Raw genomic sequence first — 26506 nt, forward strand, 5'->3', positions numbered from 1 at the left:
ACCTGAACCTTGCAGTTTCGACTGAGAGAACCGCTATTCCTAGCTGCATCTTCGGATTTTCCATTTCCTCGTTTGATAATATGGCTTTGAGATGGTGCCCAGGACACCCGCAGTGAAATCAAGGTTTGCTGTCTGCCCCGCAGCATTAATATTTTATGAAAGTGTTTGGCTTTCTCTTCGAATAAAGAAAAGTAAATTCACAAGAAGAAAAGCAAGCCGCAGGGGCTTGAAAATATTGGAGGTGCCGGGGATTGAACCCGGGGCCTCGTGCATGCTAAGCACGCGCTCTACCACTGAGCTACACCCCCGACACGGAAGGGCTCTTGGGAATACATTCAAGACAGAAATCTGATTTTTGCTGGAGTTTGAACGTGTGAATAGAAGCCTAAGGCCACAATTTTTTCCACCAAGTTTTGAAAACCAATCCAAATCTGCATCTGCTCATCGCTCCTGGGTCTGAATCAATGCCTTTTTTCGAAGCTCTGGATCTTGTATGCCTGGAGCCACCTCCCGAGCCCGGGGAAGAGCCAGGATGAATACTTTCTGTCCGTCATTATTCCCCTCTTGCCCGCTGCCTAATTTTAAAAAGTTGCAGAGCCGGGAACGATGTACTGTAATCCCACTGCTTGGAAGGTGGAGACAGGAGGATTATCTAGAACTGCAGAACAAGGCAGAACTATACCGTGAGACTCTGTTTCCAAAACTGAAAGAAAAAGAGAGAGAGAGAGAGAGAGAGAGAGAGAGAGAGAGAGAGAGAGAGAGAGAGAAGACTAAAGGTGGTTTTCCAAATCGAAAGTTGTGACTCCAGATGATAGATCGATGTGAACAAAGATATAGATAGGTATATATGATTATGTGATCAAAGATGACCTAAGCGTGGAAAAAGTGGGCCATTTGCAGGAAGGGAGAGGACCAGCCAGAGGGGGTGAAGCAATGCAGAAGGGGGGGAATTTTATGAAAATGCAATAATGAACCTAATTAATTTGTGTGCTGACATAAAATTAATAATAGTAATAATAAAAATACAGTAATGTATTTTCCTCATTTCTTCCTTTAAATGATTTATAATGCAACTGTATAAAGATATGGTTGAGAATATAACAGAGGGCTGAAATATGTGTGTGATACCTTTGCCAAAGACAGTACAATGGATGTCACCAGAGCAAAGCAGTATTGGGCTAAGGAAGCGACAGGTACTAAGTCAATTAATCATACCAACCTAAGTTTTACTTTACAACTGACAGATGTGTCACATTAATATCACAAAAACATTACTGCGTCTCTCTATCTGGATCTTGCACTCATTCAAAAATCAAAAGCATGAAAAGCCCAGTGTAGTGATTCCTGCCTTCAGCATTTGGGAGGCAAAGCTGGTGCATATCTGTGAATTCAGGGCCAGCCTGATATACACAGTGAGTTCCAGGACAACCAGGGCTACATAATAGAGAGAACCTGTCTCAAAACCAACAAACAAACACACAAAAATCCAACCAACAGGGGTTGGGGATTTAGCTCAGTGGTAGAGCGCTTGCCTAGGAAGCGCAAGACCCTGGGTTCGGTCCCCAGCTCCGAAAAAAAGAACCAAAAAAAAAAAAATCCAACCAACCAACAACAGCAATAAAACAAAACCACTCAAAAACCAAAAAGCCCAAAAGCAAGGCGACATTCCATCCTTCTTCGGACTATACTTGCATAAAAAATCCCCATGTACTCAGGTAATATTAATTTATTATATTATCCTGCACATGTAGTTTGGATTTGGGCCTCTTATTAAGGTGGTATTGCAGATCGCCATTCTATAAATCAGACAACTGTCATCTTCATCAAACCAGCTGTATTTGCTTATAAAGGATCATCAGAGCTGGTCTTGTTGAATGTTGATGTTCTTTATGGAAGGAAGGGGTAGGCAGACCTTGACCTGAATATTCAACCACTGCTCCCACCTAAGGTTTTGCAACTCTGCCCTAATTGCATATGGCCTTGACCTCTTGGGGAGGAAATAGGGTAAATAGGATGGAGAAGATGACTGGCAGAGAGGGGGATCCACCTATGCAGATGTGGGGAAGCCATCTATCATTTACTGGATGAAAACTTTCTAGTGTAGCTACTTTTGGGTCACCCATCCCTCACTTATGACCTGAAAGTAAGCCCAATAAATTTATTGGTCCTCCAGACACCAGCCAAGGACTTCCTTTCCTCCCTACCTGGCTATTACACAAATCAAACTACCAATACACTTTCAGAGTTTTTTTAATAAGCTCACTAGAGGAATACCCTGAATGCCATGCCAGTTGTAAGAAGCTTCACTGGTTATCACTCTAATGCTGTAATGGCAGTTAGGGTTACCTCTTTTGGTGTGGGATGAGGAATGAGATAGAAATTGGTTAGGCAGTTTAGGGTTAAAAGACACAAAGAAAAGTAAACAATTTCTCTCTTGGATAAAAGTAGAAAATATGCTTGGGATTCTTGGCAACCTCATCCTTGCCCCAGACCAAATATGCCAAAAGTGCTTTGGGTACACATATTAAACCATGATTAAGCCATCTCTTATAATAAACCTTTACTGTTAGTAGAAACTACAAATGATCAGCATACATTGGCTAAGGTATTTACCCTAACAAGGACTCATATTTCCTAAATTTTCTTTCCCCTTTATCATCCATTCAAAAAGACCAGTGTCAGCTCTCTAGGTTTCAGGTGAAGACCAAACAAGCCAAAGAATGAGAAGGAGCCAGAAGATTAGAATAGATTGCAGAGTTAGTTTGAGGCCAAGCAGAGGAAGTCAGTCAGAAGCCAAGAGAGGCCAGTTTGAATCAGTGAGTTTGGAGAGGAGTTTGGGCCAGAACGGCTGAGTTGAACCAGCCAGCCAGAGATAAGAAAAAGCTAGAAAGGGTGAGCTTATTCAGCAATAAGCTTCTGAGATGACAAGTACATCTGGCAAATAAAAATCACTTTTACACTATTCTTCCCAAATAGCTCCATGAAGTAGGAATTTCTGGTTTCGTTGGAGACTCAGTTGTGTCATGTGATGTTTTTCTGGAAACTATCTTATGAGAACAGACATTTGTTTTTTTTTTTTTTGTTTTTTTTTTTTCTGGCAGTAACCTGATGAAAGGGCATGTGATGTTTTGCTGGAGCAGATGCTTTAGAGATGTGCAGTGTTTGAAAAGAGTATAAGTATAACCCAACAGACAGTGGATGACACCCTTGCATCAGTTTGCCTTGAAACTCTTTGCTTGTCATTGTTGGGCTTTGCTGACACTGGTCTTCACTGATGATGCTCTTGCATGGGTTTGCCTTGCCTTCTTCACTGAACATTGCTTGCCTTAACTTCATAGAGAGAAACACACCAAAGAACGTCTGGTGGTATTCCTGCTGCTTCTTGCTGCTTCCAAGGACTCATGCCCATATTTGGAACCTCGCAGTTTCTTCTGGATGGGGTTGCAGGTACTAACTCATGTTTGGTGTTTTTCTAGTAGACTGGACTGCTGACAATGAAGATTGGAATTAACCCAAAGAACTAGTTCTTAACATGTCCACAACCTCCATTTCTATTAACTTTTCTTTTCCCCTACCTCTAATGGGTGATGGGCTTGAAGGAAGGTTAAAGCATTAAAGAACCACAATTAAAGTAGGTTTTGAAAACTCTAAGCCTTCAGTTCCACCAGCAGAGAACCAAATATTTCAAACATATTAACCTGTGGGGACCATTCTCATTTAAACCACCCCACTGAGAAATATTTTGGCTTATTAGGAAAAATATTAACATTAAAATAAATTGGGGCTGGAGAAATGGTTCAACAGGAGCTCTTGTTTGGCATTTCCAAGGACTGTATTTCAAGGACTGTAATTTACATTTTAGCACCCATTTAAGAAGCCAGACACCTTCCATATACCTGTAACTCCAGTTCTGAGCAGGGCAGAAACAGGAGGATCATTGGGTGCCAGCTTCCAATGTCAGCAAGAAAACTGGAACCGGGTTGGGGATTTAGCTCAGTGGTAGAGCGCTTGCCTAGCAAGCGCAAGGCCCTGGGTTTGGTCCCCAGCTCCGGAAAAAAAAAAGAAAAAAAGAAAGAAAACTGGAACCCCGGGAGAGAGACCCTGGCTCAAAGGATTAGTAAAAGTGATAGAGGGGATACTCACATTACACATATGTACTTATATAGAAACACATACTTCAAAGTTAATATGATTATCAATGTTGATAACTATTCTAAAATTCAAGCTTTTTTTTTTTTTGTTCTTTTTTTCGGAGCTGGGGACCGAACACAGGGCTTTGCACTTCCTAGGCAAGCGCTCTACCACTGAGCTAAATCCCCAACCCCAAAATTCAAGCTTTTGAAGCTAAACTAAACACTCATTATAAGGAAAAAAATCAGCCTGCTACCATCATGGGTCTCATGCATGTTCCCTGGAAGGGTCCGTCCCAGTCAGTGCTGCCAAGTACAGTGTCACTGTAGCATCCCTACTTGGCTAAGGTTGATATCTGACAATTGGAAGGAACAGATTATTTACAAATTGGCCAAGAAAGGCTGACTACCTCTCAAATTATGATCCTGAGAGAGTCACATTAATGTGACACAAGTCTGTTATAAAAGTGACTTTTATTCACTAGATGTAATTGTCCTCTCAGGGGCTTACTGCCTAACAAACTCACCCTTTCTAGCTCTTTCTGATCTCTGGCTGACTGGTTCAACTCAGCTGTTCTGACTCAAAATCCTCTCCAAGCTGACTGATTTAAACTGGCTTCTCCTGGCTTCTCATTGAATTGCTGTGCTTGGGAAACGTGCCTCTGAAGTCCAAGAAATAGACTGCACTGAGAACTGGATTGCACTGACTGCATGAACCAAATGGAACCAAATAGAACATTACATTCTCAACTGAACTCAACTTCATTCAACTGAACTATACCGAACTACATTGAGCTGAACACTGCTGAACTGCCCTCCACTGTGGCTCACTCTACTGCTCTTAAGTAGCTTCTCCTCTTGTCTGCTCTCGTGTGAGTTGGGCATATCCTAACTCTGACTCATTCTGTTAGAATCTTTCTCTGATTTGTCACTTTGTCTGCCCTTCTATTAGAGGTCACTTTCAAACATAGGCTGCTGCCTTCTACAAACACAAATTACCTTCATTATTTGGGATTAAAGGTATGTACCGAGGGCATGTCTGTATTCCAGCCAGAGCACACAGACCTAGAAGGTCTTTGGAGGTGATTCCTTGCCAGAGCAGCCATGTTGCTGGATTAAAATTCCTCTACATCTGTTTTGTGGCTGGTAATAAAATCTTGAGAATCTTTAAGTCCAAAGGATACCCTGATGTTCCTGAGAATCACTACCATTTGATCAAGAAAGCAGTTGCTATCCACGAGAATCTTCAGAGGAACAGAAAGGATAAAAATACAAAGTCTATCTGATTCTGATAGAGGGCAGAATTAAAAGAGCAAGACTGTCCTCCTGCTTAATAGCAAATATGAGTCATCTATGCCCCCCTGCTCTAGTGGCATAAATTTCTCTTGTGTACATGAGCAATAAAATCACTTGGGTCAGGAGCTGGAGAGATGGTGATGGCTCAGTGGTTAAGAGCACTGTTTGCTGTTCAGAGGTCCTGCCAACAAATCCCAGCAACCACATGCTGGCAAGCATTTGTAATGAGAGCTGTCTTCTGGTATGTCTGAAGACTATAGTGTACTACAGTGTACTTATATATAATAAATAAATCTTTGAAAAGAAGTCCCACTTTCAGCACTCAGGAGACAGACTGGCAGATCTGTGAGTTCCACATCTACATATGGAGCTTCAGGATGGCCAGGACTTCATATAAAGACCCTGTCTCAATAATTTAAATATAAATTTAAAAGTAAATAATAAATAAAATTGTTTAAAACAAGACAAATAAAATTAACACTGGATGCTGAGCAGGTAGCACCTATACTGTAATCCCAGCACTGGGGAAGCTGAGAAAGGAGATTTCTGTGAGCTCAAAAGATAACCTGGGCCTCATGGTAAGTTTTAGTCTAGCTTGGGCTACAGAGTGAAATCTTGTTTCAAAAACAAATAACAAACAAATACTGAATACACACATACTTGAAAAAACCACACTAGACAACTAGTAGTATTATAAATATAAATTCTCAGTATGATGCTCTGGACCCAAAAGGTCATATAGAACCCTCAAAATCCATACTCAACAAAGATTTTGATGCTCTCAAGACAAACAGACATTTGATGGGTGAGTCATTCTCCAGAATATCAAAGCATGTATTAAATGAAAGCATACACAATGGCAGAAACAATTATGTCTCAAAAATTGAAATTATTGTCATAAAATTTTTATCCTAAAGGTTGATAACTCCAGCTCCCACCCCAAACAAAACAAGAATCCTAACCTGACCATCCTATCCTGACCAGGAAGACAGTTAGACAGGGGCAAGATGACTCCAGGTAAAGGTGCTGGCTGCCAAGCCAGAAGACCTGAGTATAATCTTTGGGACTTTCAACACAAAAATCACAGATACAGTCTTAAGGGAAATAAGAGAAAGCTTATTGTGGAGCCATTTCAAGTGACCATGGTATAGGAACACAGACTTCGGTTACTCTAAATTCTAAGTTCCAATGTAGAAGCAGTTTCATAATTACAGAAAAAAGAAAGTCATATGTCAAGGCAGGTTTAAAATACATTGGAGGGCACGTCAGAGAGATGGTTATCAAAAAATAGGGAAATTTTTATATAGGTCCAATATACTGTGTAATGACCATCTCAGCTTTTGCATTGGTGGAAGCCAATTGGTGTCTGTTAAGTCAATAAGTACCAAAGGCTTTTATTACTCACAGGATGGTAGTTTCCACACAAAGGTAGTCAAGGAATGGCTGTTCTAGGGAGCCAAAGCTAGTCCAAGACCTGCAACATTCCAATCTGCCTGCAGTCCTGACCGAACTTCTAGTCATTCGGTCTTTTCTCTTCTAGGAGTTTTCATTCACAGGACCCACATGTTGGAAAGATAACTCTTACAGGTTGTACTCAGACCTCCCTGTGCAAGCCATCCCCCAGTGCTCACACACCAAAGAAATAAAAAAGTGTGAGAAGAACCATTTGAAACCTCTAAAAATTTACTACTTCAAGGACTATTTGAACATCTACTAATGGATACCATTTAGTTATTTAAATATTTGAAAAACTGAGTGTGCTGGGTAGTTTTAATGTCAACTGCCCTGCTTGAGTGCCTATCTTGATTTCTTTCAATGATGGATTATGATGTGGAAGTATAAGCCAAATAAACCCTTTCTTCCTCAACTTGCTTTTGATCACGGTGTTTCATCATAGCAATAGCAACACCAAGACACTGAGCATGTTTTATTATCTTCAAAAATAAAATTAATATAATTTTAGTTGTATTAATATATGTAACTAAATTAATAGAAATTTAATTGTATTAGTCTTCTCTTCCAAAAGTTGAACACTATTGTCAAGTACATTTTTTGTTACAGTAACAGAAACCTCCTGTTGCCAATGATAGCAACTGATAGCTTTTAAATGCTTCATATATTGCACCTTTCCAAAATGGTGGTACATTAGCTGTGTGACTAGACATAGGAGACATAGCTATGCAACAGCAAACCAGGTTTAACCCCTGCTCTTGTTAAGTCATTTCTTCTCCCAGCAGGATATTCTTGGGAGATTCTAATTCTTGGGGTCCATTCTTTCAATAGTCTGATAGCCAAAGAGGGAACACAAATGTTTCTTTAGAATAAATCTATTCCTGCCCCATAGGCTGGTTATTGCTGTGTTAACAAAAGTAATATCATTCTCAACCTCTGTGAGGCTGAGGCAAGAGAATTACCATGAGTTCCATGCTAATCTTTCCTCCAGAGGGAGACCCTGTCTAAAAATGAACCAACAATAATAAATAGTTTTTAAAGCTTACAGATTTTTCTACCTGGAAAATCCTTCAGCATCCTTTAAGGATAGAGAAGTCTACTTAGTGTTGAAATGCCCAAGCTTTTTCTCATTTGGCAGAGTGCTTGCTTAGCATACAGAAAGACCTGGGCGCACTCTCCAACCCTAGAGAGAACACTGAACTGCCTTTAGGAAGCAAAGGAAGGAAGATCCGGTGTTCAAAAGTCACCCTTAATTATAAGACTGAGTCAGATGCTACCATAAGATAGTGTCTCAGAATAAAAAGCTTATTTCTATTTTTCCTTATTAAAAAAACACAGGCTCTTGACCTGATGACAAGGACCAGCCTCTCAGCTTGAAGACAGGTTCTGAGGAAGGCGTGTTTGAAAGCTGGGAAACAAATGACTGAAAGTCAAATCATAGGTAAAAGCTGAGAGCCTGTGTTCTACTCAGGATGGTTCCATAAACAGCTCTCTATAGACAGCTCTTGGCTCTATAATCTGCTTGAGACAGCTCTCTATAGACAGCTCTCTCTCAAGATAGATCTCCCTTTTCTAGAGACAGCTCTCTCTTGCTAGAAAAAAAAATTTTGAAAAGCTCTCTGATAGCTCATGGATTTTCCAACCAAAGTCAGAAAAGCTGCTGTAAAAAAAAAAAAAAAATCTTAGAGTTTCTCAAAAAAAATTCTAAAAGAGCTGTATTAGCTCTTTAAGTAATTCTTGGAATTACTTGGAAGACTAAGGTCAGAAATCCTGTTAGAAAGAAAAAAAAACCAAAAACCAAACAACAAAACAAAACAAAACAAAACAAAACAAAACCCTAAGGGCTGGAGAAATGGCTCAGTGGTTAAGAGCACTGACTGCTCTTCCAGAGGTCCTGAGTTCAAATCCCAGTACCCACATGGTGGCTCACAACCATCTGTAATGAGATCTGATGCCCTCTTCTGTTGTGTCTAAGACAGCTACAGTGTACTCATATATATTAAATAAATAAATAAATCTTTAAAAAAAGAAAAAAAGCAAAAAGAGCTGTGTTTGCTCTCATCTCCAGACAGCTCAGCTCTTGCTAGAAAGATTTCTAAAATTTTGCTTCTGCTAGCTCATCTAATGCAGACCAATGGCCCAGTCTTTTATTTATTTTATTTAGATATCAATTCAGTCATTTTCTCCAGGTTCCCTCCTGACCACCCCATGAATGTGCACTACATGACCTTACCCCTTGATTCTTAGAAGAAAATAGCAAGCACATTTTTTTAACATTACAAAAGAATTCGGAGATCTGCCTACCCTTTGTTAAGTACTGACAAAGCTGTGTAGGATCTGGCCCTGAAATTACCATTCCTACCATGCCTTGGACATGGACCTAAACTCTGCCTTGGTGAGCATAAAAAAAAAAAAAAAAAAAAAAAACAACTTAGCTTGGTAGGATCTTGCACTTCGAACACCTAAATTTCTTTATCTTGTTCATTAGTATCTTTCTGACAAGTGTCTCATAGTGTAGCTGCCTTTGTTCCTTTAGATCTGTGAAATTCCTTATACAATTCATATTGCCTCCGTACATTTCGTAGAGTTGAAAACTTACATACTTTTGAACTCATGTTTCCAGAGTTATTTCCCTCAGCCTTAAGGTCTCAGCATTTACCATTTTGCTTCATAGACACATTCTTAACTCCTGGACTTGTGCTGTCTCTAACTATCATGGAGTCATTAATGTCAATAGGGAGACCATTCCTCAAAGGAAGAGCATAAATGTATGTTCATTATTGTACAAACAAGCCTTTTACCCACAGCAATCATATTTGTGGAGGCCCATCCTGGCCTTGCTGGCCCTGTTTCAGGGGCAGGAACTGTGTGATTCCATCCCTTACATCGCCAAGCATTGTGGAGATGGTGATGCATGCCTTTAGTCCCAGCACCTGGAAGACAAAGGTAGGAAGATTGCTGTGAGTTTGAGGCCAGTCTGGTCTACAGAATGAGTTCCAGGACAGCCAGAGTTACACAGAGACCTTGTCTCCAAAAAAGAAAAAAGAAAGAGAAAGAGAGAGAGAGAGAGAGAGAGAGAGAGAGAGAGAGAGAGAGAGAGAGAGGAAGAGAAGAGAAGAGAAGAGAAGAGAAGAGAAGAGAAGAGAAGAGAAGAGAAGAGAAGAGAAGAGAAAAAAGAAAAGAAAAAAAAAGTAAAAATATACTTTCCCTGACCGGAGAAATATACTTTCCCACTGACTGTTCATCTAGAGGTCCTGAGTTCAAATCCCTGCAACCATATGGTGACTCACAACTATCTGTAATGAGATCTGATGCACTCTTCTGGTGTGTTTGAAGACAGCTACAGTGTACTTATATATAATAAATAAATCTTAAAAAAAATACACACACACACACGCGCGCGCGATTTCTACAGACTTGTCATGCGCAACGCTGTGGTGATGATGAAGGGATCTAGTCTATAGTGGGTGTGGAATATGTTGCTGAGGCATTTCTTGGAGTGGACATGCAGAATTAGGTGAGTGAGTACCAGATATATTACGGGATTATTAACTGTTAATTGACGCAATTACTACAGTGGGTAGGATATGTGTAACCGTTATCAGTAACCTGGGAAAGCAGATAGTCGGAAAGGAGAATCCTGACTGATACTAGGGACCAAAAACTGTCCTGTCCAACGAGGATCCCAAAAATCCGCTGGCAGTGGTGGAACTCGAACCCATGCCCCCGAGAGGACCGGAACCTTAATCCAGCACCTTAGACCGCTCGGCCATGGAACCATGTACAAAAGACCCACTTAGTAACTCTGTCTGACAGTGCTAGGACTAAAAGGCTCTCTCTCTCTCTCTCTCTCACTCTCTCTCTCTCTCTCTTCCTCCCTCCCTCCCTCCCTCCCTCCCTCCCTTCCTTCCTTCCTTCCTTCAAGGATTCTTGTGGCTCAGATTGGTTGTACACTTAGTATGTGTTGAAGATAACGTAGAACTCTTGATCCTAACCTCCATCTTCCAAGTATGAGGACTGGAAATTTAATATCACACCTAGTTTGAAAATATTGACTTTATTTTAGGGTCTGACTACATGACCTTGGCTAGCCTAGATTTTTATATGATAAGAGATCCATTTGCCTCTACTTTCTGAAGCTTAAAGACATGCACCATCACATAAAGTTATGTTGTTTGAGTACTTCAAACTCTTAGAGGTCAAAGTCAGCCAATTCCAGAATGGACAGGGTTACACAAAGAAACCCTTTCTCGATAGACCAAAACTAAAACAAAAATAACAACAACAAAGAAGATGCAAATATTTTAAAATAAATAACAACAAAATAAAAATAAATTCTTTATATATATGTATATGTATATGTATATATATGTATATATGTATATATGTATATATGTATATATGTATATGGGGGGGGGGGGAGTCAGCCAGAGGCGACTGATCTCCCTGGAGTTGGAGTTACAGGCAACTTGGGTCCTCTGTAAGAGCAGTAGGTAAAGTTTGAACCTTCTTTCAAGCCCTAGTTTGGCCAGTCGGAGTCTCAACCCTCCGCAATTGAGTCTTTTTTAAAAAACTGCCATGTAAGGCCCTCAAGAATCTTTTAAGCTCCTGTTTTTCACTAAATCTCCTGAGGCTTCTGTTTCTGCCTATAGCAAAGGTTTCAATTGGGAAGGAGTGCTGCAATTCCAAGGAACATTCCCTACAACAGTGGATCTCTGTGGTTTGAAGTCAACTTGGTCTATATAGTAAATCCCAGGACAGACAGGAGTAGCAAAACACTGTCTTAGAAAAAAATCACTAATTAAAAAAAAAAAAAAAAGTTGGGCGATGGTGGTTCCTGGGTCTCCAACGTTTGAGGCCAGTCGAGTCTAAAGAGCGAGTTCCAGGACAGCTAGGGCTATACAGAAAAACCCTGTAAACGTAGGGGCCTTACATTAACATCACAACCCCAGGCGTGGAGTGCAGATCTTTGTTTAATCTCCTACAACTACCTGCCGAAGGTGCCAGAGCTGCCCTCCCAGGGTCGCAATGGAGTTCTCTTTGGAGACTTGGTCCCGAGGGCAGCCCACCTTAGTTGGTGTCCCTTATCCAGACAGGTAAGGTAGCCCAGGAGTGGTTCTTTGCCAATGTTGTGTATGTGATGGCAAGTGTGTAGTGAAGAACTCAAACATGCATATATGAGGCCCTTCAAAATGTTAGGGAGTGAGAAGGTAGATGTGTGTGTGTTTTCCCATTCCCTTCCTCACTGCGGGCTTTAAACAATCTGACCGAGTCCTATTTCTGGCCAGTCAGACTCAGAGGCTTGATTAAAATTATTTAACACACCAAGAACTTTATCTGTATTCAAGGAGCATTATACTTTTTAAAAAGTTACTTGAATGCACATAAAATACAAAAATGAAAGACGACAGGAACCGAATGGAGGACTACCGGGTGGTCCCCACCGGGTGGGGAGTTACCGCAGGAGGAGTGGGAAAATCGGAACGCTTCCGATTATCCACTGAGCTCTTTCTTCTCTTCCTTCCTCCAGTCTTCCTGTCTGCCCCCATCATCTGTCCTCTCTGTTTTTCTGTATCAGGGCATTTTGCCATGCGAATTGAAATTCCTCGATAGAAAACACCGAAGAGAGTAAAAGGACTGTATCTCCCTTGATCTCGGTTTCTGTACGAATGGATTAAAATTTGTAGAAGATACAACCAGAGTTGAAAAAAGTTAGGGTACCTTAGCGTAAGGTCTCGAAAACTGGAGGTGCCGGGGATTGAACCCGGGGCCTCGTGCATGCTAAGCACGCGCTCTACCACTGAGCTACACCCCCCCACACGGAGCTTCCTCATAAAATATTCCTATGACTGGATTTTGCCTCTCTGTCAGGTGTTTTGCCAGTTATGATGTGTATTAAATGTCATGTCTCAGATACTGGGTGAAAGACAAACTAATCACAGAAAGACATTAAGGTGATCTGAAAAGTCTGGATCCCTGCCCAGGAACCTCCTATGACCTTTCAGCTGGAACAAATAACAGGTATCTTGCCTGGCTGTTCCAGAGGGGACTGAATAGTGATCTTTGCTGTAGAAGGTGGCAGACACCATAGTGTGATGCTGGAAGATGAAAAGAACAAAGCAAGCTGTGGACCAGTGGTGCAGCTGGGTGTGGGTGGGCTCTTGTAGACTCCGGGAAACAGCTGAGTGACTCCAGCGCAAGGCACTTAGCCCCCACCCCCACTCCACCCCATCTCCGCTATCCCCCGCAGGAAGTCTCCAAGAAAAAGACGCTAAAATGGGGGTATCTACACAACCCTCCTTGCCCGGCAGTGTCAGAGTTCTGGAGGTCCTCCACTCCTCCGTGCAAGCATAAGTGCTCTCTGCCGCTCGTTCAACTTTGGCACAGCAGTCGAAATGGGGTTGAGAATATAATTCAATAATATAAACTAGGATCTTGGGGGAAAATAAGAGAGAAGAAGAGAAAGACTGGGAAGAAAGAGGGGAGACCTGAGAGCGGAAGGAAAAGCAAGAGTATTTATTTAGGCAGGGTTCTCTGGCGGAACAGAAACTATAGGATGAATATATTATAAGAGAAATTTTATTGGATTGGCCTACACAGGCTTACCTGGGTAGTCAACAGAAGGTATCTACACGCTGGAGAAGCTGGGGGAAAAAAAGCTGAAAAGCTAGTTCAGTCCAGAAATATCAACTTTCCCAACACAGTGCTGAAAGCCGGCAGTTCCCTAAAAATTACTGGTTTTGAGTTCATTTTGGAAGCTGAAGCCATTTTGAATTCGGTTTGAATCGCTGAGAGGACCTCAGCGGTAGCGACAGTCACACTCCCAATCGGAGGTGTCCAGTGCACACTCCTTTTTCCTTGGACATCTTATATCTGGTGCTGCTCTTTAGAAAGATGAAGTCTTAGAGGCATTGTTCCACCGTGACAAACCACTCTTGTTGACAATTAAGACGGACCATTCCAACGTAGGACGAAGGATGGTGAGTGAGTCCTTTGAACTCAGGACAAGAATGACAGATCTCATCGTGCCCCAGGTCTCCATCATTCCTATGGTTCCTCTAAGAATCAGAAGACATACTCTCTAAAGTGTGAAATCAGAAAACTGGTCCTTCTAGACAGGCTCTCATCAAATGTAGCAACACTACAATCAGCAGGAAGAGAGATCTGCTGACACATACATTAGGATCAGATTTTCTGCTTCAGTTGAGTTGGGTGGGCCCTAAAAGCTTGCAGTTCTAACAAATTTCTGGTGATAAAAGAAGATTCTGAAATATCCTTACCTAAGTAACATTTCCCAGAAAATGGAAGAAAGTGATGAGAGTTCGCTGTATTCCAAACTGCTACAAGAGGAACAAGTCTTTCATAGGAAGTGGGTTGCCAAGCAGTAGACAAGTCTCCCAGAGCACCTTGCAGAAGCAGATCTGAGATCAATACTAGCCAGAAAACAGCCCGATTGACTCTGAGTGCATAGTTATGTCAGCCCTTACTGCCAGTCCCCAACTTCCCCGTGACAGGGTAAGAGTAGAAAGGCGTCTCCATCTCTTTTATTCTTGCTGAAGCCAATTCAGGTTTAACTAGAACAGAATTTAATCTCCTTGATGAAGAATCCTGTGAAAAATTACTCAACTCTGTTGAGGAACCCACAGTCAGGATGTCCTAACTAACTTGTAGTAGCTTCTGTTAAATTGCCTGCTTGTTTGAACCTCCCTCTCTTAGCGTTTGTCACACTGCTTGCTTACACAAAAGCTACCCTAAGCCCCTGCAGCTGCCAAGTTTCTGCCTTCAAAAACCCTGTGTTCTGTACACAAGAGGCTACACCTAGGTCTCTGAATACTTGGACATACTACCAGACCTCGAAAAAAAGACTGTCAATTGGATATACAATCACACCTTCCTCCCGTCACACAGATTCTGGCTTATTCAACTGTATCAGATTATGAGGCTGAGCTCTCAGCAGTGTGTTGAAACACAGCTGTCACTGTGTTCGACTAACAAAGTGAACTTTTCACCTTGTGCACTTGCTCCTCTAGTTTGTGTCATGGTACATTCTTCTTTAGAAAAAGGAACTGCTCTTCTGAATTGCTTTTGTTTTCCCCATGTGTTTCTTTGTGAGACACCAAAAGTATTATTTTCCAGAATTTCAGTGTTTATTCTGGATTGGAGAATCTATCCAGAGAATGATCTGTTCCTCTCCCCTGAGGAAGATGCATCCCCCAGCTTCACTGTGGTGGCCGTAGGGAATGGCCCAGTACATAAAAGTTTCTTCTTAATGGGGAGAAGGGCCCAGATAAGTACCTTGATGACCAGACTACTTCTCACACAGACCAATAAGAAATGCTGTGAAGAATGACCGAGTTACTAACTCCTTGGTGAGGAGGACCTTCCAGTGGTGATTTGACAGTGAATAGGTAATTTGGAGTGCAAGAAATTTCCTCCTGAGGGTTGAGTCGCAAAAGGACAAATTGGAAATAACCCAGTGAAACCAAACTCCAAAAGAAAAAGAGAAGGGGAGACACACACACACACACACACACACACACACACACACACACACACACACACAGAGAGAGAGAGAGAGAGAGAGAGAGAGAGAGAGAGAGAGAGAGAGAGAAAGTAGAAAGGTCCTCCAAGACAGCGGGCAAACAACTCTTCTGGCTGTTCCAGAGATTCTCCAACCAGCTTCAGTACTCGATGTCCTGACTAAGGAGAGACCAAACAATGAGAAAGAGACCTTCCAATTTTAACTCCATATCCTCTCTCCCTACGCATGGGTTCACCTTTCTTTCCTTCTTACCATGGTTTCCTCAGAGATCTTGGAAGTCTTTAAATCAGGTTTGGGGAAGGGGAGGACACCAGCCTCTTAGTAAGGCATGTCTTATGAAGTGGGGTGGAGGGGGAAGAAAGGACATGACTGCTCCTAGGTATGGTGGAGGAGAAAGTTTATTATAGGTATGTGGTAGAGCATAGACAGAGGCAGACACATCTGAGAGAGCTGAGAGGGCACATGACCCTGTACCAGGGAGGAGAAGGGAGAGAGGGAACTAAGTACAGCAGCCAGGAGACCAAAGGTACAAAAAAAGAGCAGGTAAACAAAATGCGGATTATATAGGGAAGAGTCTCAGAGTAAGCTCTTGGGCTGGAGAGTTCAGGGTAGAGGGAAAGGTATGCCAGACAAACCCTGTTACAGATAGGGACTGAGGGATGCCTAGTACTAGCTGGACTAGACTTGAGAACCAGGAGGCAAGGTCAACTTTGATATGTTAAATAGGCAGCTTAACCACTTGTCCCTAAGGTTTAAAACTTAACGCCTTGAGGCAGTTGCTTTTCTAACTGTATTGAAATGCCACACAAGGCACTAAAGCTTTGTATCAGGGCTAACTAACAAGTTAATTTCTAAAGGACTCCAGTCACAAAGTTGTTTGCTGTCAATCCATGCCATGCCTGAGTGGGACAAAGTGGTGTGAAGGTCATGTTCTCCTTCCCAGATTGTCTATTGCCTCTCCAAGGAAGAAGGCCCTCTATGTGCATTGGGCACACCTCCCCATCCCTTCCACTTTATGGGTTTCTTTTCCAGCCAGAGCTCATACCTAGGAGCCAAAGAGAGAGAACAAATGAGATCCAGGTGATGTTGCTTTGGCCGGCACAGTTAAAATCGATGCAAAGATGAATGGACTCCCTTTCACTGGGTTCAAGACATCGGAGTTTTTTCTTCTGTTCTTTCTGCTTTTGTTGTTCTGGTTTTTGTACATTTTAATTCTGGACTACAGAAGTTATACCGAATATCCAGGGTAGATTTTTGTTTTAACTCTGGCAATTGTTTTGCAATGATGTATTTACTGGCGACCAGAGGAAACACTGTTACCCCAGTCATGTGCCTCCAACACTATCTAGGAATGGGAGCTAAGGAGCTGGGAAGCTCATGTGAGTTTGCAATGACCCACAGAAAACTTGGGAAGCCACATCCCAATCAAGATTCAGGGGACAGAATACCAAGTGTTACATGAGCAGCTGCCTGAATGTTGAAGGATATAAAAGTGGAAATGAGAAGTCACACTTGTGAGCCCACCCAGAGATTCTAATGAACTTTGATTCAGACATTTAAAGGTATCCCCTGTTGTGGCTTCTCCTGGCTCTCTGCATAGGGTTTGTTAATGTTAATTCCTTTGTTTTTTTTTTTTTCCCCTTTTACTTCTTCCTCACATCTCTCTTTAGGTACCAGTCAAGGACTTTCATTCCTTCCCAACTTGCCTGTTATACAAACAGAATCACCAATGAGTTTTTGAGGTGTTAGGATAGGCCCACTGATGGGGTTCCCTAACCACCATATATCACACTCCCTGTGTCTGTTGGAGGAAAGCAGATCTGTAGTCATCCCAATTCCATTGCAGCCTTTAGTTCATAAGCAGGGGTGATATAAACAAGATGTAAAAATAACCTAGGCAGTCTAGGATACAAAGACCCCAAAGAAATGTAACCAGCTTCCCTCTTGGATAAAAGCCAGCAATGTTCTTCCCCAACTTGGCAGCCTCGTGCTTGGCAGAGGCTAAAGATCCCAGAAGTGTCTTAGGGATTCTGATTTTTCCTCTTGAGAAGGAAGAATATAAAAGTATCAGTAAAGGCCTGTTAAGAGAAAAATACCTTGCCACAAGGGTGGAATCTAAAGCCTTGTTGGATGCAGTCAATCACTGGCTAAAGGATCACCCTAGCAAGAAGGACTCACCTCAAGTCATGCTAAAAAGACAGGTAGAATGATTAATTCCTTCTGTTAAGGGACTCATCTAAAGTCTTGGCTGGGGGCTGGAGAAAGGACTCAGGTCCTGAGTTTAATTCCCAGCACACACATTGAGGCTCACAACTGTCTATCATGGGATCTGATGCCCTTTTCCAGTGTGCAGGCAGGCAAGCAGACAAAGCATCCATATACATAAAATACATAAATCCTTAGAAGTCTGTGCAGATTCTCATTGGAATTTCCCTCACCAAATAATCCCCAGTCTCTTATCAACAATTTACCATTACTAGAGGCTTCAGAAAGTTAGCATATGTTGGCTGAAATTTAGAGAAAAAAAAAATAAAAATGTTTATAAAAGGAGGTAATTATGGGACATATTTTTTTTCCTGATCAAAGTTGGCTAGTCTACAAAGAGCCGATATTTCATAAACCTCCCCATCTTGAGACGCTGGATAGTTGGTCTGCCCAGCCTTTGAACATCCTACAACATGACTCTTTATTGTACCCTTCCACTTTGGGCTGATGAATTCACAAGCAGGATCAGATTGCAAAATCAAGCTTTAAGTAATGAGGAAGGGATGTAGGCAACTTGGAAAAGGGAATGATTTGTAGGAAAACAGGTTTGAACAGCATTTGGAAAAGTCTATCTGATGTGTGGAGTTCCAGCTTCCCATAGAAGGAGTTAATCCATGCTTGATGAGATTTTTGGTGGAGTTTAGGGAAACTGTTAATTTTAGTTTGGAAGATTTGGTTTTGGGTAGATAAGGAAAATTCAGAGAAAGCTCCTCCCTGCACTTGCTGTTTCCTAATGAGCTCCTTGTCCACCCCTACCTCAAGCCTTTAAAGATATTAACTTTGAAAATTATTGAAAAAAGAACAGGGAAGCTTGGGTAGAAAAAAGGAAGTCTACGGGTTCCCTGTAGATGATTCAAGGCCATGTAGAAAGGGCAGGTTTGCAAAAGAGCTGGAGGGAAAGGTGTTTCAGATTAAATAATGCAGGTGCGTGGACAGTCAGGACCGCTGAGGAAGAGCAAAAAAAAGGACTGTTCTTACTCATGGGTAAAATGTATGAGCGGTTTGATTTTTATTCACAGAGCGCTCTCTCTCTCTCTCTCTCTCTCTCTCTCTCTCTCTCTCTCTCTCTCTCTCTCTCTCTCTGCAAGAGCGGCAGGGAGAGATCTATAAGAAATCAATTCTAACTGTCTTAGTTAGGATTACCATTGCTGTGATGAAACACCATGACCAAAGCAACTTGCGAAGGAAAGGGCTTACTGGGCTTACACTTCCACACTGTAGTCCATCACTAAAGGAAATCAGGACAAGAACTCAAACAGGGCAGAAAGAGGAGGTAGGAACTGATGCAGAGGTCTTGGAGGAGTGCTGCTTGCTGGCTTGTTCTTCCACTCAGGCTCAGCCTGCTTTCTTACAGACACCAGTCCAGGGAATGGCAACACCCACATGGGCTGGGCACTCCCCCATCAACTGCTAATTAATGGGGGATTAAGAGAAAAATGAGAGGTTCTTTCCTCTCAGATGACTCTAGACTGGGTTAAGTTGACGTAAAACTAATCACAGGATATTTAGGTGTGTGTTTATACATTCTACCAAATACCAGTTTTCTCCAAAGAGAAGAAATGAAAGTGACCACCCCAAAATAATTGGTGTCTTCAAAGGCATCTTTGAAAGAAGAGGAATCTGTGATTATAATGCCTCTACCCCTAATTAGGGAGCAGAAGCAGGAAGCAGGAATTTATTTTGATCTAAGGCCCCTTAAAATATCCAAGGAAAAATAAAAACTCAAGACGTCCCTTAGATCAAAATAAATTCATGCCTGAGCACTGTGTTGAATCCACAAGCCTAGGACTGCAGCTAAGGAGGTGATAACTTGAGATCGTTTGAATTTGAGCATAGAGTGCTCTTCGGTTTTTACGTTGCTGTTTTACTTTGTTTGGGGGCCAGGATCTCCTGTAGCCCAGAAGCGCCTTTAACTCTTGGTACTCGAGGATGGCCGTGAACTCTTGGTTCTCTTGTCTCCACCTCCCAATGATTTCATTCTCTCTATCCTTCCTAAACTAACTTTGCAAACTTACTATTTTATCAGTCTTACGCCAACCTCGCACGTTCACACGAGCTTTCTTTAAAGCTCGCTGGCTGCGGATCCTGATTCCCACCCTCCAAACGTCAGTACACCTCCCTCCGTCCTTTGCAGCACAAGGTCCCCTGAGTTCTGGCTGGACATCTCTGTGGTTCTCGGGTCATAGAAAATTTAACAGCGCTCACACGAAGGACCATTGAACTACCTGCCTGCTTGCAACTCCCCAAATCTACGTTTTAAAAATCTTTGTAAATTTTGATTCCAAATTGAGAACTTTTATATTATGCTGAATTTTTGTTATTTCTACGGGAAAGCCCCACCCATATCTGGTCACATTTCATTTGACTCTTACGTATTTACCCTCCCTTGCCACCTGGCCGCGTGGCCTAATGGATAAGGCGTCTGATTCCGGATCAGAAGATTGAGGGTTCGAGTCCCTTCGTGGTCGGTGTGCTTTTTCATTTTGTTTCAATGGTGTACTCATCTGAGAATTTAAAATACATTTTCCTTCCTGTATCTCTTGTACTATGGCATGGCTGCTGGCTTGTGCTTAGAGAACATTTGTTTAACTGTGTACCTGGGGGATTAACTGTGTACTATAAAAGAAAAAGGAAAAATTAGCCCAGGGTTTCCTAGATAAGACCTTAATAAGGTCTAAAATACTTGCTAAGACAGAAGGAAGACATTTCACCTAACGTTAGACAAAGGACTACAGTCAACTAAGAATCTCTGAGAGCAGGAGAAATGGTCTTCCTCAGGGAAGAGACCCCAATTGGTTATCCAATGTCAAATGGTCAGCCCTGAAATAATATGCGTAAAGTAACATTATATGGCTGAGCATCTTGTAATTTATGTATCGAGAAGCATGTGCGTGCACGAGAGTGTGCGTGTGCATGTGTGTAAAACAATTAAAGAAAAGGCGGCTAGGAATTTATCCAGAGGTGACTGGAGGAATACGTGGGAGGAGTTGCAGGGGGAAAGAGAAAGGAAAATAGATGAAATTACATTTTAATTTAAAAATAAACTACTACAGATTCTCAAGAATCTCCTTTCCTGTGACCACAGCAATTGAAAAAAAAAACAAAACAAAACTGAGGTTGTTGGTTGAGGAATGAAGGATTAAAGCATTTGTAGTCTTCTGTAAGAAGGAGGTTAGGGTCCCAGGTTTGATTCTCAGATAGCCCAGGATATCCAGGAACTCATTAGGTAGTCCTCAAACATAAAAATGTACTTGCCTCTGCCTTCTCAGGGCTGAGATTAAAGGCATGCACCAAATTCAAATTCATACAAACATACTTTTTTTTTTTTTTTTTTTTTTTTTGGAGGCAGGATCTCATTCTGTAGGCCAACCTGGCAATCCTGTCTTAGTCTCCCAAGTTCTGGGACTACATGGGTGAACCAGCATGTCTGTTTTACATTGTGTAATGTTTAAATGAGTTTAAACATTTTACGGCTTCTATCATTGGTTATTTATTTATGGTGAAAACATTCAAACTTCTTTATTCTGCATGCATAATTCCTCCTCTCCAGCTATCCTATAGTCATCAGACTGGTAGGCCACCACACTCAGATCTAACACACCTTAGCGCTTACTCTTCTCATCCTTGTATCTAGATTGTCCCAAACTCAAGAACCACTATTCCGTTGCCAATTTCCAAGAGTTCAATATTTTATATTCACTGTCCAGGTGAAGTCATACGGTAGTTATCTTTTTGTGTCTGCCTTATTTCACTTAACATAATGGTATTGACTAGAGACATAGCTTGAATACTACCTTGCAAGGCCTTGGATTTCCTGCCAACATTGCTAAATGAGGAGGAGCGGAAGGGGGAGAGAGAGGGGGAAGGAAGGGGAAGAGGAAGAGATAAAGTAGTGAAGGTCTTCTCCTATTCATATTGTTGCAAATAACAAAAAACAAAGTCTTTTTATGACTGAACAGTATTCTGTGATGTCTATATATTTTTTTTTCACCTACTCATCCCTTGGTGCTTCCATAAATTGACTGTAGCCAAATGCTGCAGTCTTTTGAATGTACTGATTTCATTTCCTTTGGCAATATACCCAGCTAGAGGATTGCTAAGTCTAATTTTAGTTTAATGTAGTTTTTGAAATGACTCTCACTGCATTGCCCAAGATGATCTCAGACTTCAGAGTTCATGTGATTTTCCTGACGCAGTCCCCTGAGTAGTTAGACTACAGACAGACTCACAGTCAACCACTGAACTTCTTTTCCTTGAGGAGCCTCCACACTGTTCTCTCCACAATGCTCATTTGCATGCCTATCAACAGTACAGCTCTCCTCTCCCTGGGTCCTCACCAGCACTTGTAAGCACTGTCATCTCAATTACAGACATTCTTACTGAGGTGAAATGATATTTAGCTGTGGACTTTGCTCCTCCTTTTGTTCTTTCTTTTTTGAACAGGATCAGGTTTTGAAATGCTGGCTGGCCTGAAAATCCTGAGGTCTCTTTGGGGCTGGGTTACAGATGTGGGCCACCACACTCAGTATTCGTTAGGATTTTGACTTTCATTTCCTTAATGGCTAGTGATGTTGAATATTTTTTCCATACATCTCTTGCTAAGTACAAATCTAACAAAATGTTTAATACCCATATAAAACTATAAAATTCCAATAGGGGAAACAAATAAGTACTAAATTTATTGAAGATTTTTCTAGATTCATGAACAGTAATGTTCAATTCTAATAAGAGGTCATATCTAAAATACTACTACTACTACTACTACTACTACTAATAATAATAATAATAATAATAATATGGCCACGCATAGCGACACATGCCTTTAATCCTAGCATGCCAGCACTCAGGAAGTATAGGCAGGCAAGTCTCTGAGTACAAGTTCAGCCTGGTCTACAAAGAAAATTCTGGGACAGCCAGAGCTACATAGAGAAACCCTGTTTTAACAAAATGAGAGATAGGGAGGTCTATCTGTGTATGACCAAATTGACGTATGCATTTTAAAAACATCTCAGTTCTCTGAGTTCAAAGCTAGCCTGGTTTACAAAGAGAGTTCTAGGACAGCCAAAACTGTATAGAGAGACCAGCCCTCCTCCCCCTCCCCCTGACACACACACAAAAATCTCAGTCAAAATTACCAAAAGTTATTTTGTGCATATCAAAAAAATTGTTCTAGGAAGAAATGACTTAAGTGGTTTAGTGGTTAAGAACACTTATTGCTCATATAGAGGACTGGAATTAGGTTCCCAGGCTCACACCTGTAATTCCAGCTGTAGGAGATCCAATACCCTTTTCTGGCCTTCACAGGAACCCAAACACACATGCATATACATAGACATGCAAACATACACAAATAAAAGTAAGATAAAAATGTTTAAATATTCTAAATCTTATAGAGAAAGACAAATGCTGAAACTAGACATTCTCATGACACAGACTGTCTGTCTGCCTTTTGGGAAATTTACCCAAAGTGGATCACAGGCCTAGTAGAAAATGTAAAGCTGTAGCCTTGCACAATGGCCCCTGGGAAGTAGGGACAGGCAGATCTTTGCTCAGGCCAGCTTCAGGCCCATCATGAGATATGATCACAAAACAATCACAACTTGAATTTCCAGGGCTGTGGGTGAACCTTAATGATTTAGCAGCATGAGGTGCTGTCTACAACCCCAGTTCCAGAGCATTTGGCACCCACTTTGGCCACGATGGGCAACAAGCATGCACACATGTACACATGCAGGCAAAATACTCGCGTAGATGAAATAAAACTACGGTCTTTTAAAAAGCAGTGAGTGCAAAAATGCGTATTTGTATTTGGCAGGCACCGCTAATGCTACTCTGTGCCAGTAATAAATGAAGCACACGAAACTCTGCTTTCCTGGAGCTTTGGCTTGGGTGGATATAGTAGATTATGAGGGAAGGGAATCTGTGGCCACTGATGAGTGAGCTGAGATCTGTGGTTGGAGGTTTGGCAGGTTATTTAGGAAGGGTTCTGGACTTGACCACCTGTACCTCACCCAGACTGCAAACTCAGCATTTGGAACACAAAAATCTTGGTGGGAATAACGCAGAATCCCATGGAAGCCGCCTCCAGAAAGAAAAATATGCTTTCTTTCCATTTTCTTCTGTTTGTAATCCCTTCTAGCCGTAATCACACCGCAGTTAGAAGACTTTTAAGCATGCAAGAAAATCCCTAGGGATGGAACGAAAATTCATAGTACCAGACCTTACCCCAGAGTTCAGATTCTAGAGCTCTATAGTAAGGCTGCCCTGATTAAGGTTTCTATTACTGTGATAAACACCATGACCAAAAACAACTACAGAGGAAAGGGTTTATTTCATCTCACAGTTGTAGTCATCATGAAGGGAAGTCAGGGCAAGAAATCAAGGCATGGAATTGAAACAGAGGTAAGGGAGGAATGCCACAGACTGCATTCTTTCTCATGGCTTGCCCAACCTGTTTTCTTATACTACCCTGGACCACATGTCCAGTGGTGGCACTGCCCACAGTGGGCTAGACCCTTTGATATCAGCCATTAATCAAGAACATGTTCCCACAGACTTGCCTACAGATAAGAGTAATTCCCAGCTGAGGGTCTCTCTTCCCAGATGACTCAAGTTTATGTCAAGCTGGCAAAGCACACACACACACACACACACACACACACACACACACACACACAAACTGGTGCTGGGTTCTTGGTGGAGAGAAACATTGGCATAATTTTGATTTCTTGATGTTAAATATATAAGGTTCTTTTTTTGCTTATATTCTACATTTTGATATTGAAATTTTCTTTATTAAGTGATAGTAATAAAAGCCAGGTGTGGAGCTAGGCAATGGTAAGCCCATGCCTTTAACCCTCCACTTAGGAGGCAGAGGCAGCTGTGAGTTTGAAGCCAGCCTTGTTTATAGAGTAAGTTTCAGGTTACACAGAAAAACCCTGTCTCAAAAAAAAAAAAAAAAAAGGAAGGGAGGGAGGGGGGGAGGGAGAGAGGAAGGAAGGAAGGAAGGTAGAAAGGAAGGAAGGAAGGAAGGAAGGAAGGAAGGAAAACTAGGTTCGCATCACACACTGGTATAGTATTCTAGGGCCGAGACAGGAGGATTGTGAAACCCTATCTCAAATGCCAAAGTAGGAGGGAGGGGGAGTTAAAAAGGGGGAAGGTAATAATGAAACACTAACAAGAGTTAAGGACTTCCACTTCTCCCAAATAACCTCTAACATGGCAATTAGAGGTGAGACCTTTAAGGGAAGTGTCAGTGTAGCAGTTCCATGATGGAATCAGTGCATTGGACAGGAGAGAGGTCTTCCTTCTGTGCCCTGTGAGGATAGCAAGAGGTTGACCATCTACCTCACAAGGGACTGAACCCAAAGGAACCTTCATCTTTTACACCACCAGAACTGGGAAAAGATTAATTTCTGTTGTTTAGCTACTCAGGCAGAAAGCCCTGGACAGGGACTGTTCTAGCAGGTGCAGGATCACCTCTTCTGGTGCACCCTACTGTCAATTCTGGGCACCTCTTGATGCCAGTGTCTCTTGATGTCAGAAATAGGAAACAATCTCCCCAGTGTGGATTTTTTTTTCACCCTATGATGCTGATTTCCTGTTTCTAAAAAAATCTTTCTCCACCTTTAGGATCACAAATCCCATAGGTTCCTCTGGAACTTGGAGGGGTGGAGCTGTAGTTTGGCTTGGCTTTGTGGTCTTCTGCACGAGAGCCACAAGGAATGCTTTAACCCCTTCCTGCTGAGGCATTTCCCTTGATGCTCTTTTCAGTGTGTAAAGTAGGACGCTCCACCACTTGCAATGATGATGGAAGTGCACCCTAATAGGAAACAATTTAAGAAACTACCATATTAGAAACTGGAGCAAAATAAATAAATAATCTATATGCCACCAAATGATGATTTTCAGACTGGTTTAATTGCAAAGAAAGTCTATAAGATATAATATAGACAACTCCCTGATAAAAAGAGTCTTGCCTTCCCTATTTCAAAAGAATTAACTACTCTTTCCTATTTCATATCCATCACTTGTGCAGGAAATTTCACTTCTATCAAAAACTTGATCTCACCCTGTTTATATAGCAACTTTCCTATTAACATAGTCCCTCCTCTCTTCCATAAACACACTCAGAGTGTATGTAAGTGGTTTTATAAACATTTGGGGAAGAAGGGAAAGTACGAAGACAAAGTAGCCCAGGGTGGTCTAGAACTCAGGAGACACTGCCCCTAAGCTTCCCAGGTGTCAGCCACCATGTGCAGCTTGTAATATTGCAACAGGTTGAGATGAAAACGCCAAATAATGTGTGTCGGAGTTAACTTCGAGGTGGGGAGGGGGGAGGAGAGAGGAGAGAAGGGAAGAGAGGGGGGAAAAGGGTTTTTTTTGTTTTGTTTTGTTTTTTTTTTTTGTTTTTTTAAGTTCTTTGCTGCGACACCTTCTCCAGGTGTCTAGAGAAATGGCAGCGACCAAGTGTGGTCCAGGTCAGGGTTGAGGTGAGTTCGGCTGTGCAGAGTCAGCGCGAACACACAAAGGCGTCCCTCCGGTGTTCCGTGCCGGAGCCACTACGTCTCCAAAGCCCAAGCCAACCTCGCCTCACTCGCCTGTGCCAAACCAGACAACAATTCCCGGTTTTCAGGCCGGTGACCTTCAAAGGGGTAAAAATTAATTTTAGGGTAAAAATTAATTTTCTCCAGAGGAGACACAGCGATCTTTGGGTTGATTTACACGTCAAAGGCCAAGGCTACCTCCGGATCCTCGCTAGTACTCTGGAGGTCTTAGTGATTTTCCTCCCTTTAGCTTCCTGCACAGCAGGACTCCAGAG

At 41.9% G+C, this 26506-nt stretch overlaps 3 non-coding genes across 3 annotated transcripts; 1 reads left to right on the top strand and 2 right to left on the bottom strand.

Annotated features, from left to right (window-relative positions):
- Positions 1 to 236: 236 nt before the first annotated feature.
- Positions 237 to 308, bottom strand: Trnaa-agc18 (transfer RNA alanine (anticodon AGC) 18). The gene has a single exon. It is a non-coding gene; the product is annotated as a tRNA-Ala (tRNA).
- A 12313-nt stretch (positions 309 to 12621) lies between these two features.
- Positions 12622 to 12693, bottom strand: Trnaa-agc19 (transfer RNA alanine (anticodon AGC) 19). Its single transcript has one exon. It is a non-coding gene; the product is annotated as a tRNA-Ala (tRNA).
- A 7387-nt stretch (positions 12694 to 20080) lies between these two features.
- Trnar-ccg3 (transfer RNA arginine (anticodon CCG) 3) lies at positions 20081 to 20153 on the top strand. Its single transcript has one exon. It is a non-coding gene; the product is annotated as a tRNA-Arg (tRNA).
- Positions 20154 to 26506: the final 6353 nt, after the last annotated feature.

Source organism: Rattus norvegicus, chromosome 17 (genome assembly GCF_021556685.1).
Source record: "Rattus norvegicus strain SHRSP/BbbUtx chromosome 17, alternate assembly SHRSP_T2T, whole genome shotgun sequence".
Lineage (NCBI taxonomy): Eukaryota > Metazoa > Chordata > Mammalia > Rodentia > Muridae > Rattus > Rattus norvegicus.